This window comes from Pyrus communis, chromosome 10 (genome assembly GCF_041283825.1).
Source record: "Pyrus communis isolate YQ-2024b chromosome 10, ASM4128382v1, whole genome shotgun sequence".
In the NCBI taxonomy this organism is placed as follows: domain Eukaryota; kingdom Viridiplantae; phylum Streptophyta; class Magnoliopsida; order Rosales; family Rosaceae; genus Pyrus; species Pyrus communis.
In genome coordinates this window covers 18,630,815-18,646,996 of record NC_142574.1, presented here as the reverse complement: position 1 = coordinate 18,646,996, position 16,182 = coordinate 18,630,815, and the positions used below count along the sequence as shown (strand labels likewise).

The window sequence follows — 16,182 nt, the reverse complement described above, 5'->3', positions numbered from 1 at the left end:
CCTGAGTTTCAAAAATCGATAAATTTGGTCCCTGACTTTCAATACCGCATGTCAATTTAATCATTCCGTTAAAGTGCTGTCAATATTTTTTGTCCCACTAATTCAATGATATGGTGCCACGTGAATGAACCATAAGAAACTATTTTTTTAAGATTTAAAACTAAAAGTAAAATAAGAGATTGAAAACCAAAACTAAAAGAAAAAAATAAGTCATCATCATCTTCATTAGGGTATGCTAAAAAAAGAAAAGGAAGGCACTATGACACCACTAAAGTACTTGGCCTCCTGAACTCACTCCTTATTCTCTCTAGTTAGTTATAATCTTATCAACTTTGAATTGAATTTGGATTCGATTTTATCGAATTTAGATTGATTTTTTTTTTTCCAATTGGGGTTGTGGGATGCGAGAAAAATGTCAGCGCGGAATACCCGTACATTGGTTCACTCTTAAAAAAAAATAGTTTCTTATAGTTCATCCACGTGGAGCCATATTGATGAAATTTTAACGGAATGACTAAATTGATGTGCGATAATGAAAGTCAGGGACCAAATTCAATGATTTTTGAAACTCAGGGACCAAAATGAGGGGTTGAACCAATGTTAGAGATCATTTGCGATAAAAACCCTTATTTTGTGTAATCCACGTGTCATCATTTTATTGGATTTGTGGGTCCCACTTACAAACTAATAGAATAGTTGATAGAATCTTAACGGAAGGACCAAATTGATGTGGGGTAGTGAATGTTAATAACGACATTTATTGATTTTGAAAGTGAGGGACCAAAAGGATGAGTTTGATCAATCTCAGGGACCATTTGTAATAAAAACTGTATGAGAAAATAATACATGTTTTTGTGAAGAAACATGACAAGGTTGCATTGAATATGTTTGTGGGTTATGTGGTTGATTGAATTGTATCCCAAATGCGGAGAAATGGGTGAGACTGTGAAAGTATTTAACGAGTTTTCGCAACTGAATCTGTTTTAATGGAGCTTGACAAAAAGAAGGCAGATGCTTCTATCCTTTAATAGCCCTCCCCTTGAGAATTCCTAGCTTTGCCACTGGTAGGGGAGAAGGTGTATTACTCAGTCTCATTGACGGAATGGCAAAACAAACTTATATTCGCAATAATGGTACTAAATAAGCAGAGCAAGTGTGCATTGGCTTCTTTATCTTAGCTACAAGAAAAGGAGGTGCATTTTCTTTAATTTGTGTCTACCCCATCTACATTATTATGAATTTTCTGGGTGTCTGAATGATCTTATTGCAAGAAGCAAGGAACGCCATATCATAGACTTGAACACATTTTTTTTATTCTCTATTGCCCCTCTAACAGGTAGACCGTCAACATATATTTACTGAGTAAAGCATGTGAGAATCGAATCCTCCTTCGAATGCCATTGATTTGTTGATTAATATTATCTCTCTTGAGGCAATTGGAAACTTGACAACCTTGACATGTGATGTAATCGATCTGTTTACACAAGTCCCATGTGATCCACGGACCTCAATCATAATTTCAAACGTTGCAGTAAAATTTACCTCTTAGGCTTAACTTGGAAATTTACAGTTCTCTGATTTTCACCTGGTAATTAGACAATATGGATATGTTCATTTCATTTTATTTTTAGATTCGAGTCCACGAACAAGACGATGATTGGAAGGTATACCGAGAACAGAAATGGTCAAATTTAAGTATTTATGTACTAGCAAGATTTATGAACAGTTCCCAAAATGGAAGCTTTTTGATCAAATAACAAGAATAGTTGGATTTGAGTATATCATTAAGTATAATTGATTTGATGTGTAAGGTTTATACAAGTATGTTTTTCATGTACAAAATAGAAGGACATAAACATCTAGTGATTTAGGATGTTGAGGAGGGAGACTCTTGTTTTGATCAATTGCCTGAATAGGCTCTCAAGTCCTTCTTCCTGATCTTGAATACATGACTCCAGCTTCTCAAGCTGGTTATGCGCGTTCTCAGATTTGCTTATCTTATGTAGTGCAGCATCGACTTGTGCAAATTCATTTGACTCGGTTTTTTCCTCGCAGGCAACTTTTTTGGTGGGAATCATCTTAGAAACCAATGACCAGCTGCCTGGCTTTGACTTTGGCCCAGAGATGAAGGACAAAGAGATTCGAGCACTACAAGAGTGATTTCTTTTACATCTCTCAACTTGCTGATAATGGCAACAGTCTCAGTGTCGTTGCTGAAAGGAGAGAATGTGGATTTGCTTTCGCTTCCCTTAAGATTCTTCATAGCCTTTTGGATTGCCTTTTTAACCATCTTCCTGGAGCTCAAGTATTTGTTAACCTCACTTGTGAGAACTCCAGATTCACCTCCTTGCGTTCTTCTTATGATCGATTGAAGATCCTGTACGTATGCCTTCGTTTGCAAGACTGCATCCTTGGCAGTGCTGCAAACGTCCAAGAGTCTGAGAGAGCCATCTAATAGCTCAGTAGTCCATTTCTCATTCTGCTCCTGGGCCAAGGCTTGTTGTGTGAGGGGCAACTGAAGCAACCTATCAACACAACCATACAAGTCTCCGAGGCTACTTAGGTTATGGTATATGGATAAGGAAGATGTGGAGGTAGCTTTGGAAGACGTCAATCTGGACAAATGTTCATCAACTTGTTGAACGATCGGGTGTGGCCTTGAGGGGAAGCTGTCAGAGCGAGTGTGGAAAGCCATTGCTTCTTTGTGTTTTGAGAGAAACTAGAAGAGAAGACTCGGTAGTTAATGTACAATTGAGATTGATGAGTTCTTTCGAAGCGCATCTACTTAACATATAGTGCTGGTTAAGGGAAGGGGACATGGAATCTCATGCACTTCAATGACAGCAAAAGGTAACACGATTTCGATTTCCATCTATATGTTCCCAAGGCAATGTTTGCGCAATGTCTATTCCTACACCAGCATACCACCTCATTAGCTGATTTATTTTGCATATAAAATTCCAGAGGACTCTCATAATGTAACAATCATCCATTCATAATTAACATGTTAGACAACAATCATAAATTAAATAAGCCATATCACGAGTGTCATTCGATCGGGGGCAAATACCATTTATCTCAACGACGCTGATCAACGTGTGTGATAACTTAATTATTCATCTTATTTTGCAGGTCCTTCACATGATTGTTTGCCAAGGAGGAGGCATGATCTGCGAAATATGCATTACTTTGTTTCATGCATGTGTTTCTATAATTTACAAAAATGTAAGTTGCTGTTTGGTTTGCAAACTAGATGAGTTGGACTGTTCAGTAAACACAGATAGTGAACCAGCTTAATTTTTCATTAAACAAGCTTTGAGATCTGGGTTTGCCATGTTAGTAGTTCATTAGTTTTTGTCCCATTAATTATATATTTTGCACCTGTTTATTATTTTTCATACAACAATAGTTCTAAACATGTGAACTATTGATTATTGATTATATATCTTCCTTGAGACAATTTGATATGATTTGTGCAAATCCCATGTGACCTCATTCATACATTGTTATAACTCGAGCACAGTTACCTTTGAGCTTTGTGTAATTTCGGGAAATTTCAGTACTAATTAATTGATTTTCATCTTGTAATTTTGGGAAGTTATTTTTTGCATGGATTTCGTATATAAATACTGTAATAATTGGAATAAACCAAATGGAAATTTAAGCAGAAGAGTATATCTTTTGTATATTTTTGATATCACAAGTTGAATGCATTTACCAAGTTTTTCATGTACAAAGTTGAAAAGCTAATATCTAGTGGTTTAGGATATTGAGAAGAGAAACTCTAGTTTTGATGAGTTGCCTAAATGGAAGTCGAGGCATTCTTTGTGATCTTGAATGTACGATTCTAGATTGTTAAGCTGGATGTGTGCATTGCCTGAACTTTGGAGATGAGATTTGCTTGTCATGTGTCCAACGACTGGCTGCAATCTAGCATCCACCTTTGAGAACTCATTTATTTTTGTTTCTTCCTCGCAAGCTACTCTTTTGACTGTATCATCTTGGAAACGAGTGACCAGCTGCTTGGTTGTGATTTTAGCCCGAAGATGCAGGACAGTAGGGATTCAAACATTGCGACAGTGACTGCTTCAACATCTCTCAACTTGCTAACAATGGCTATTGTCTCGTGGTCGTTGTTAAGGGAGGTGGAATCTCATAGATTTGTTGATAGATTCCCTTGAGATTGATCATATACTTGTTGTTTGTCTTTATCTGTCTTCTTAGAGGTAAAGTATTTCTTGACCTCATTGGTAAGTGATCCAGATTCAACCCCCCCACCCTGTGTTCTTTGCATGATTGATTGGAGTTCTTCTACACAATCCTTGGTTTGCGAAAGGGCATCCTTGGCAGTGCTCCAAACATCCAAGAGCCTGAGAGAGGCGTTTAATATTTCATTAGTCCATTTCTCATTCTCCTCTTGGGCTAGGGCTTGTTGAGTGAGGGGTAACTGAAGCAACTTCTCAACACATGTGAAAATTGAAGAAATCGAAGAAGAAACTGCAAAGTTTGTAGAAAAAGGGCTTGAGAGTTTTGGAAGATGAAATTGTATTTCCTTGATGATCAAGTAATCTTAGCTATATGTATTGGTTTTATTACATGGCTTGTAATATAAGCTAAGACTATGGATAATATTCTCTTTCAACTTCCTTAACCACTTTTAACAACCTATAACAACTTAGTAACAATCTTTATAACTTTCTATCTTATATTGTAACAAGTGGCAATAGCTAGACCCCTGATATATCTTCACTTGGATTCTTAGCTTGACTTGGATCCTTAGCTTTGTCTTTACTCTTACATCCCCCCTCAATCTCATACTTAAGTGAATTGAGCATGAGATTGTCACAATGTTGATGAAACAAGAGTGCAGACAAGCCCTTAACGAGTATATCAGTTGATTGATCTGCATAAGAAACATGTTGCACATGAAGATCTCTTCTGGTAACTCTTCCTCTGACAAAGTGATAGTCTAGCTTAATGTGTTTAAACTTAGCATGAAACACAAGATTAGTGGATAAAGCTATAACCGAGACATTATCATACTGAATCATAGGTGGTTGAAAAAGAGGAACATATAGATCACTAAACAATTGTCTTATCCAAGCAATTTCTACAGCTGTGATTGCAAGGGCTCTAGATTCAGCCCCTGTTGATGATCTTGAAACAATGTGCTGCTTATTTGATGCACATGAAATTGGATTCGAACCAAGAAATACCACAAACCCTAAGGTTGATCTTCTGTCATTTAGGCCACCAGCCTAATCTGCATCACTATGGGACCTGGTTTAAAATGAATACCATAAGTTAAAGTGCCCTTAAGACATCTAAGAATTCTTTTCACTGCAATAACATGAGATTTCTTAGGATTATGCATAAATTGGCAAGTTTTGATTCACAGAGAAGGCTCTGTTAAGCCTTGTGACTGTGAGATATTAAAGACTCCAATTCTGTATTGATCAGGGCTATGGTATGGTTTTCCGTCATCTTTAAGCAACTTGTGATATGGTAGGCATGAAGTAGCTAAGGATTTACAATCTTGCAAATCAACTCTGTCAATTAACTCATTGACATTATCTGACTATGATACAAATAACCCTTCTGGTGTGTAACTTATCTGCAACCCAAGAAAATAATGCAGAGTGCCCAAATCCTTCATTAATTTTTTTTTTTGTAAGTTTTCTAATCACATTTGATATTAACTGAGTAGAGCTGCCAATTAGAATAACATCATAAACATAAAGAAGCAAGATAACCATGCTTTTGGAAAGTGATGAACAAATAAAATGGATCAACTCGAGAAGCTTTGAACCCCAATGCTGGCAAAAGCTAGTGAATCTCTCATTCCATGCTCTTGGAGCTTGCTTAAGTCTATACAGTGACTTTTGGAGCCTACATATATACTTGAAAGGATTATGACCCTTGAAAACCTGAAGGCTGCTCCATATACACTTCTTCCTATAGAATGCCATGTAAAAAGGCATATTTGAAATCCAATTGTCTGAGTGACCACTTGAATGGAGTAGCTAAAGGAAGGATTAACCTAATGGTTGTAGGATTAACCACTAGACTAAATGTTTCTACATAGTCTACACCCTTTTCTTGACTATTACCCTTAGCTATAAGCCTTGCTTTGTACCTTGCCACAGATCCTTTTGCATTCTTCTTAACTCTATAAATGGGAGTATAGTGCATCAATTTCTTCCTTCGTTGCATCCTTCCATTTTGGTATTTTTGATGCAGTTTTGAATGTTTTGGGCTCTAAGATAGGTGATTGAGAGGAACCAACACTAGTTGAGAAAGCCTTCTTTTTCGTAGTACCATTCTTAAACCTTGTTTGCATAGGATGCACATTCATTGGGATAGGAAGAACAACATGAAGTTGTTTATATTGAAAATAAGGATCCACAAGGATGAGATATTGTGTAGGTAGGTTATTTCGTGACAATAGACTTGGAGACTGATATATTAGTGTATGGCCTAAACTATGTGAGGATGTTATTTGAATAAATTATGAGGCACTAAGTGCATGTGTTTCCAAAAAATCTGAGGCACTAGATGCAGCCAATGAATCCGAGGCACTAGATGCATTTGAAACAGTTGTTCAATGATTTAAGATGTAGATGCATAAGTATGAAATGGTGATGTGACTTGATTAGTTAATGTAATGGATGGTAATGATATAAGTTCGAAATGCAGTGATGAACTTGTGACTGTGAGTACTAGTGATTTATTAAAACCAGAAATATTTGCATATGGATATACTGATTCATCAAATAACACGTATGGATATGTAAAGTTGATTTATGGCAATGTCTAAACATATGAACCCTTTATAATTTCCTGCATAACCCAGAGAAACACAAGTTGCTATTTTTAGTTGAAATTTTGAGGTGTTATATGGCTTCAGGAGAGGACAACATGTACAACCAAATTTTTTGAAATGATTGATGTTAGGAACTTGACCATATAGCAATTGATAGGGAGATTTCATTTATAAAGTGACACATGGCATTCTATTAATGAGGTACGTTGCAGTGGCACAAGCATGAAACCATAAATAGCTAGGTAATTTTGCAGTTTGGAGTAATGCAATTGCAGTCTACAATGTGCTTGCGTTTTGTTTTTTTTTTTTTTTTTTTCTGCTAATACATTTTGTTTTGCGGTATAAGGACATGACTTTTGATGAATTATACCATTTTGTGATAGAAATTGTTGAAATCTTGCACTTATGTCTTCACCACCCCCATCACTTTGGATTTGTTTTTTCATTTTTGCAGAAAAGTACACAGAAATACATGAAACTTGACAAAGATTGAACACACTTCTGGTTTAGTATTTAATGAAAAAGTCCATGTAAATCTTGTACATTCATCTATGAAGGTTACATAGTATCTGAATCCTTCATATGATAACAAAGGGGCAGGTCCTCATACATCCCTGTGTATGACTTGTAGTGAATCTACAGACTTAATTGTAGGAAAGGAAAAAGGTAACTTGGTAAATTTTCCTTCTATGCACGGTGTACAGATGGATGGACCCTTTGAAGTAATATCAAGAATTGGACAGGTTGCTTACAAGAACTCCCTGAAGGTTGTAAATTATGTTGGAGTTTATTTATTTATTTTTTTAAGGTAGAAAATCTCATTGTAACTCATTGTCCCACATTGGTCACCACAAAAAAATTTCCACACTTTATAAGACTTTGTTCCTGTTATAAAATATTTGGAGAAATGGACCAAGGAGAGCAAATTTGGGCCTAAACCTTGGATTTAAACTTTGGAGTGTGATATATATTTGATATATAATTAATTATCAAAAGATGGACTTGGGGCTCGGGATCTAATAATTAAATTTAATAATGATTTACTTTGTGACTTTTAGGTGAATAAGGGAAGTAGGCAAGGGGGGAAGCATTGGATAAGCTACAGTTGGCCCCAACTTGTGTTGGTTGAAGCTTACTAGTTTTAAGTTTAGTCGTTTGGTTTGGATTAAGTTTGATTTTTTTTCATTACACCGATACACTCAATTATGTATGACTTTCGGTTGTGTTAATAAATGTCCAATGATTTATTCGTTGTTTGTTTGGTTGCCATTGTAAGTAGATTAGTAGAACCCCTAAACCTGGAACTTTTCTGGGGTGTTACACTTTCAAGCACACATTTATGTTGCTTCCACACGTACTACAAGTTTGGAATGCCCAAAAGGCCAGCTGCTTATGATGCTTTTGACGCAGATAAAAAGGAAACAAGGATTCAAACACCTTGAAAGGGTGAGGATGTGAAGTATAGTCCCACATCGCAAAGTTAAAAAACTTTGTAAGGGCTCATAAGGAGTTGGGCTGACTCCCTTATAGCTAATTCGTTTCAGGCTGTTACCTCAACTTCCTAAAAAATTGACTCCTTTAACTTGTCTTAATATGTAGACCATGAACATGTGTGATCGTTGTTGTCTATGGACGAAAGGGACATGGGCGAAGCTACATGGGGACAAGGAGGGGTGGCAGCCCCTTCAGTTGCTTGAAATTACCATTTGAGAGTGAGGATTTTGCCCTTCTAGTCCTCAAAACTACCACCGAAATCTATTGCGCTACTTCACTGCTTCTATGTTTTATGCTTTGCTACTTCTTTTGCATTTTATTTTTTAAATACCCAGGCCAAAACGACGTTCTATTGGTCTTGGAATAAAAAGGACATAGAATGACGTCATTAAGGAGAGCTATGGTAGACTGCCATTGTTCAAGAGTCTGTTAAGTTGTTTGATAGTACGGAGGAATTGGGTGTGCAGAGAAGTTTCAAGTCCTATAAGGCTCTATTTAAAGCCATTATGCACCATGGCTAGCATATGATAGCCAAGAGGTATTTTTATGCAATGTTGAGTGAGGGATAATAGAGCCCAATAGGCACTTGGTCACAAATAAGTCACTTGGTCACTTGGTCAATAGCATATAAGTATTCTTATAAGTCACTTGGTCACGCACGTAAGGTGTTTGACAAAACACCCCGCTCAACCGTCTCTCTCTTGAATCCCACAATCAAGAGCTACGGTAGAGAGAATCTATGGGAAAATACCTTGTATCTTTTTCATAACATGATATCTGAGTCAAGAGGTGAAGATGAAAAGCCCGATAATTTCACCATTCTCATTGCTTTGAAGGCGTGTGTGAGGTTTAAGGCACTCACATATGAGAAAATAATACATGGCTTTGTGAAGAAACATGACAAGGTTGCATTGAATATGTTTGTGGGTTATACGTTGATTGAATTGTATTCCAAATGTTAAGAAATGGGTGAGGTTGGGAAATTATTTGATGAGTCTTTGCAACTGAATTTTTTTATTATTTTTTTTTTTTTTTTGGAGCGCAACAAAAAGAAGGTAGAAGCTTCTAAGGAACGCCATATCATAGACTTGAACACATTTTTTTAGTCTCAATATGCCCCTCTAACAGGCAGACCGTCAACGTATGTTTACTGAGTAAAGCGTTTGAGAATTGAATCCTCCTTCGAATGCCCTTGATTTGTTGATTTAATTATTATCTCTCTTGAGACAATTGGAATCTTGACAGCCTTGGCATGTGATATAATCGATCTGTTTACACAAGCCCCAAGTGATCCACTGACATCGATCATAATTTCAAATGTTGCTGTAACATTTACCCTTTAGGCTTGACTTTGGAAAATTACCGTTAACAGAAATGGTTGAATTTTAGTATTTAAGTACCAGCAAGAGTTTATGATCAGTTCCCAAAATGAAAGCTTTTTGATCAAAGAACAAGAATAGTTGAAATTGAGTATATCATTATGTATAATTGATTTGATGTTCTAAGATTTATATAAGTATGTTTTTCATGTACAAAATTGAAAACCATAAACATCTAGTGATTTAGGATGTTAAGGAGGGAGACTCTTGTTTTAATCATTTGCCTAAATAGGCTCTCAAGTCCTTCTTCCTGATCTTGAATGCCTGACTCCAGCTTCTCAAGCTGGTTTTGCGTGTTCTCGGATTTGCTTGTCTTATGTAGTGCAACATCGATTTGTGCAAATTCATTTGCCTTGGTTTCTTCGTCGCATGCAACTTTGTTGGTGGGAATCATCTTGGAAACCAATAACCAGCTGCCTGGCTTTGACTTTGGCCCAGAGATGAAGGTCAGAAATGATTTGAACACTGCGAGAGTGATTTCTTCAACATCTCTCAACTTGCTAATAATGGCAACAGTCTCGTTGTCGTTGCTAGGAGAAGAAGATGTGGATTTGCTTTTGCTTCCCTTAAGATTCTTCATAGCCTTTTGGATTGCCTTTTTGATCATCTTCCTGGAGGTCAAGTATTTGTTAACCTCACTTGTGAGAGCTCTAGATTCACCTCCTCGCGTTCTTCTTATGATCGATTTAAGATCCTGTACATTTTCCATTGTTTGCAATACTGCATCCATGGCAGTGCTGCAAACATCCAAGAGTCTGAGAGAGCCATCTAAGGCTCATTAGTCCATTTCTCATTTTGCCCATAGGCCAAGGCTTGTTGAGTGAGGGGCAACTGAAGCAACCTATCAACACAACCATACAAGTTTCCGATGCGACTTAGGTTGTGGTTGATGGATAAGGAAGAAGTGGAGGTGGCTTTGGAAGACCTCAATCTAGACAATTGTTCATCAACTTGTTGAACGATCGGGTGTGGCCTTGAAGGGAAGCTGTTAAAGCGAGTGTGGAAAGCCATTGCTCTTTGTGATTTGAGAGAAAATAGAACAGAAGACTTTGTAGTTAATGTACAATTGATATTGATGAGTTTCTTTCGATGTGCATCTTGTTAATATATAGTGCTGGTTATGGGAAGGGGACAAGAAATCTCATGCACATCAATGACAGCAAAAGGTAACACGATTTCGGTTTCCATCTATATATTCCCAAGGCAATGTTTGCGCAATGTCTGTTTCTACACCAGCATACCACCTATTAGCTGATTTATTTTGCATATAAAATTCCAGAGGACTTTCATAATGTAACAATCATCCATTCATAATTAACATGTTAGACAACGATCATAAATTAAATAAGCCATATCACGAGTGTCATTCGATTGGGGGCAAATACCATTTATCTCATCGACGCTGATCAACGTGTGTGATAACTTAATTATTCATCTTATTTTGTAGGTCCTTCACATGATTGTTTGCCAAGGAGGAGGCATGATCTGCGAAATATGCATTACTTTGTTTCATGCATGTGTTTCTATAATTTACAAAAATGTAAGTTGCTGTTTGGTTTGCAAACTAGATGAGTTGGACTGTTCAGTAAACACAGATAGTGAACCAGCTTAATTTTTCATTAAACAAGCTTTGAGATCTGGGTTTGCCATGTTAGTAGTTCATTAGTTTTTGTCCCATTAATTATATATTTTGCACATGTTTATTAGTTTTCATACAACGATAGTTCTAAACATGTGGACTATTGATTATTGATTATATATCTTCCTTGAGACAATTTGATATGATCTGCGCAAATCCCATGTGACCTCATTCATACATTGTTATAACTCGAGCAAAGTTACCTCTGAGCTTTGTGTAATTTCGGGAAATTTCAGTACTAATTAATTGATTTTCATCTTGTAATTTTGGGAAGTTATTTTTTGCATGGATTTCGTGTATAAATATTGTAATAATTGGAATAAACCAAATGGAAATTTAAGCAGAAGAGTATATCTTTTGTATATTTTTGATATCACAAGTTGAATACATTTACCAAGTTTTTCATGTACAAAGTTGAAAAGCTAATATCTAGTGGTTTAGGATATTGAGAAGAGAAACTCTAGTTTTGATGAGTTGCCTAAATGGAAGTCGAGGCATTCTTTGTGATCTTGAATGTACGATTCTAGATTGTCAAGCTAGATGTGTGCATTGCCTGAACTTTGGGGATGAGATTTGCTTGTCTTGTGTCCAACGACTGGCTGCAATCTAGCATCCACCTTTGAGAACTCATTTATTTTTGTTTCTTCCTCGCAAGCAACTCTTTTGACTGTATCATCTTGGAAACGAGTGACCAGCTGCTTGGTTGTGATTTTAGCCCGAAAATGTAGGACAATAGGGATTCAAACATTGCGACAGTGACTGCTTCAAAATCTCTCAACTTGCTAACAATGGCTATTGTCTCATGATCATTATTGAGGGAGGTGGAATCTCATAGATTTGTTGATAGATTCCCTTGAGATTGATCATATACTTGTTGTTTGTCTTTATCACTGTCTTCTTAGAGGTAAAGTATTTCTTGACCTCATTGGTAAGTGATCCAGATTCAACCCCCCCACCCTGTGTTCTTTGCATGATTGATTGAAGTTCTTCTACACAATCTTTGGTTTGCGAAAGGGCATCCTTGGCAGTGCACCAAACATCCAAGAGCCTGAGAGAGGCGTTTAATATTTCATTAGTCCATTTCTCATTCTCCTCTTAGGCTAGGGCTTGTTGAGTGAGGGGCAACTGAAGCAACTTCTCAACACATGTGAAAATTGCAGAAATCGAAGAAGAAACTGCAAAGTTTGTAGAAAAAGGGCTTGAGAGTTTTGGAAGATGAAATTGTATTTCCTTGATGATCAAGTAATCTTAAACTTAGCTATATGTATTGGTTTATTACATGGTTTGTAATATAAGATAAGACTATGGATAATATTCTCTTTCAACTTCCTTAACCACTTTTAACAACCTATAACAACTTTGTAACAATCCTTATAACTTTCTATCTTATATTGTAACAAGTGGCAATAGCTAGACCCCTGATATATCTTTACTTGGATTCTTAGCTTGACTTGGATCCTTAGCTTTGTCTTTACTTTTACATCCCCCTCAGTCTTATACTTAAGTGAATTGAGCATGAGATTGTCACAATGTTGATGAAACAAGAGCGTAGACAAGCCCTTAGCGAGTATATCAGTTGATTGATCTGCAGAAGAAACATGTTGCACATGAAGATCTCTTTTGGTAACTCTTCTTCTGACAAAGTGATAGTTTAGCTTAATGTGTTTAAACTTAGCATGAAACACAAGATTAGTGGATAGAGCTATAACCGAGACATTATCATATTGAATCATAAGTGGTTGAAAAAGAGGAACATATAGATCACTAAACAATTGTCTTATCCAAGCAATTTCTACAGCTGTGATTGCAAGGGCTCTATATTCAGCCTCTGTTGATGATCTTGAAACAGTGTGCTGCTTATTTGATGCACATGAAATTGGATTCGAACCAAGAAATACCACAAACCTTAAGGTTGATCTTCTGTCATTTGGGCCACCAACTCAATCTGCATCACTATAGGACTTGGTTTAAAATGAATACCATAAATTAAAGTGCCCTTAAGACATCTAAGAATACTTTTCACTGCAATTACATGAGATTTCTTAGGATTATGCATAAATTGGCAAGTTTTGATTCACAGAGAAGGCTCTGTTAAGCCTTGTGAATGTGAGATATTAAAGACTACAATTCTGTATTGATCAGGGCTATGGTATGGTTTTCCGTCATCTTTAAGCAACTTGTGATATGGTAGGCATGAAGTAGCTAAGGATTTACAATCTTGCAAATCAACTCTGTCAATTAACTCATTGACATTATCTGACTATGATACAAACAACCCGTCTGGTGTGTAACTTATCTGCAACCCAAGAAAATAATGCAGAGTGCTCAAATCCTTCATTAATTTTTTTTTGTAAGTTTTGTAATCACATTTGATATTAACTAAGTGGAGCTACCAATTAGAATCACATCATAAACATAAAGAAGCAAGATAACCAAGCCTTTTGGAAAGTGCTGAACAAATAAAGATGGATCAGCTCGAGAAGCTTTGAACCCTAATGCTGGCAAAAGCTAGTGAATCTCTCATTCCATGCTCTTGGAGCTTGCTTAAGTCTATACAGTGACTTTTGGAGCCTACATATATAATTGAATGGATTGTGACCTTTGAAAACCTGAAGGTTGCTCCATATACACTTCTTCCTTTAGAATGCCATGTAAAAAGGCATATTTGAAATCCGATTGTCTAAGTGACCACTTGAATGGAGTAGCTAAAGGTAGGATTAACCTAATGGTTGTAGGCTTAACCACTAGACTAAATGTTTCTACATAATCTACACCCTCTTCTTGACTATTACCCTTAGCTATAAGCCTTGCTTTGTACCTTGCCACAGATCCTTTTGCATTCTTCTTAACTCTGTAAATAGGAGTACAGTGCATCATTTTCTTCCTTCGTTGCATCCTTCCATTTTGGTATTTTTGATGCATTTTTGAATGTTTTTGGCTCTAAGATAGGTGATTGAGAGGAACTAACACTAGTTGAGAAAGCCTTCCTTTTCGTAGTACCATTCTTAGACCTTGTTTGCATAGGATGCACATTCATCGGGATAGGAAGAACAACATGAAGTTGTTTATGTTGAAAATAAGGATCCACAAGGATGAGATATTGTGTAGGTGGGTTATTTCGTGACAATAGACTTGGAGACTAATATATTAGTGTATGGCCTAAACTATGTGAGGATGTTATTTGAATAAATTATGAGGCACTAAGTGCATGTGTTTCCAAAAAATCTGAGGCACTAGATGCAGCCAATGAATCCAAGGCACTAGATGCATTTGAAACAGTTGTTCAATGATTTAAGATGTAGATGCATAAGTATGAAATGGTGATGTGACTTGATTGGTTAATGTAATGGATGGTAATGATATAAGTTTGAAATGCAGTGATGAACTTGTGACTGTGAGTACTAGTGATTTATTAAAACCAGAAACATTTGCATATGGATATACTGATTCATCAAATAACATGTCTGGATATGTAAAGTTGATTTATGGCAATGTCTAAACATATGAACCCTTTATAATTTCCTGCATAACCCAGAGAAACACAAGTTGCTATTTTTAGTTGAAATTTTGAGGTGTTATATGGCTTCAGGAGAGGACAACATGCACAACCAAATTTTTTGAAATGATTGATGTTAGAAACTTGACCATATAGCAATTGATAGGGAGATTTCATTTGTAAAGTGACACATGGCATTCTATTAATGAGGTACGTTGCAGTGGCACAAGCATGAAACCATAAATAGCTAGGTAATTTTGCAGTTTGGAGTAATGCAATTGCAGTCTACAATGTGCTTGCGTTTTTTTTTTTTTCTGCTAATCCATTTTGTTCTGCAGTATAAAGACATGACTTTTGATGAATTATACCATTTTGTGATAGAAATTGTTGAAATCTTGCACTTATGTCTTCACCACCCCCATCACTTTGGATTTTTTTTTAATTTTTGCAGAAAAGTACACAGAAATACATGAAACTTGACAAAGATTGAACACACTTCCGGTTTAGTATTTAATGAAAAAGTCCATGTAAATCTTGTACATTCATCTATGAAGGTTACATAGTATCTGAATCCTTCATATGATAACAAAGGGGCAGGTCCTCATACATCATTGTGTATGACTTGTAGTGAATCTACAGACTTAGTTGTAGGAAAGGAAAAAGGTAACTTGGTAAATTTTCCTTCTATGCACGGTGTATAGATGGATGGACATGTATCTAGTGATGCAAGAACTTTATTTTGATGAAGAATTGTAGAAGTGATTCCATTTTATGTGTCCTAGCCTTTGATGCCATACACTTGTGCTAACAAGTTTTGCAAGAAAGCATTTGTATGATTGAGGTGATGCATATGAGAACTTTTGGGTGATATGAAAAGTTATAGGATAATAGCCAGCTATACACAACCCCTTGAGAAGAATTGTCTTTGTAGTTTTATCCTAAACCCAAAAGGAAACATCATCACATATGAACCTGCACTTATTATCCTTACAAAGCTAATAAATGGATAACAGATGCTGTGAAGTCTTTGGAACATACAACACACTCTTCATTACAAGTTTATGACTAGGAGTATGTACTTTTGATGTTCCTATATGAGAAATGTGCAAACCTACACCACTTGCTGTGGTTATTGTATCACTACCTTGATATGGATTTGCCAATTCCAGATTAGCTAACTCAGATGTCGTATGTGAAATAGCTTCAGTGTCTGCAACCCAAAATTGTTCTGCATGTGATAGCATTGAAGAGCTGAGTGGCCAAATTTGCTCCTATGATAGCATTGAAGAGCTGAGTGACCAAATTTCCAAAAATTTGGTGCTGAATTGGAGTACCAGTACCAGTGGTTAAG

The 16,182-nt window shown here is 36.4% G+C and overlaps 3 pseudogenes; all 3 read right to left on the bottom strand.

Moving 5' to 3' along the window:
* Positions 1-1,859: 1,859 nt before the first annotated feature.
* On the bottom strand, positions 1,860-2,729 carry LOC137728276 (uncharacterized; annotated as a pseudogene).
* Positions 2,730-3,753: 1,024 nt separating this feature from the next.
* LOC148693641 (uncharacterized) lies at positions 3,754-5,051 on the bottom strand (annotated as a pseudogene).
* Positions 5,052-9,809: 4,758 nt separating this feature from the next.
* Positions 9,810-10,767, bottom strand: LOC137728275 (uncharacterized; annotated as a pseudogene).
* Between the last annotated feature and the right edge of the window lie 5,415 nt (positions 10,768-16,182).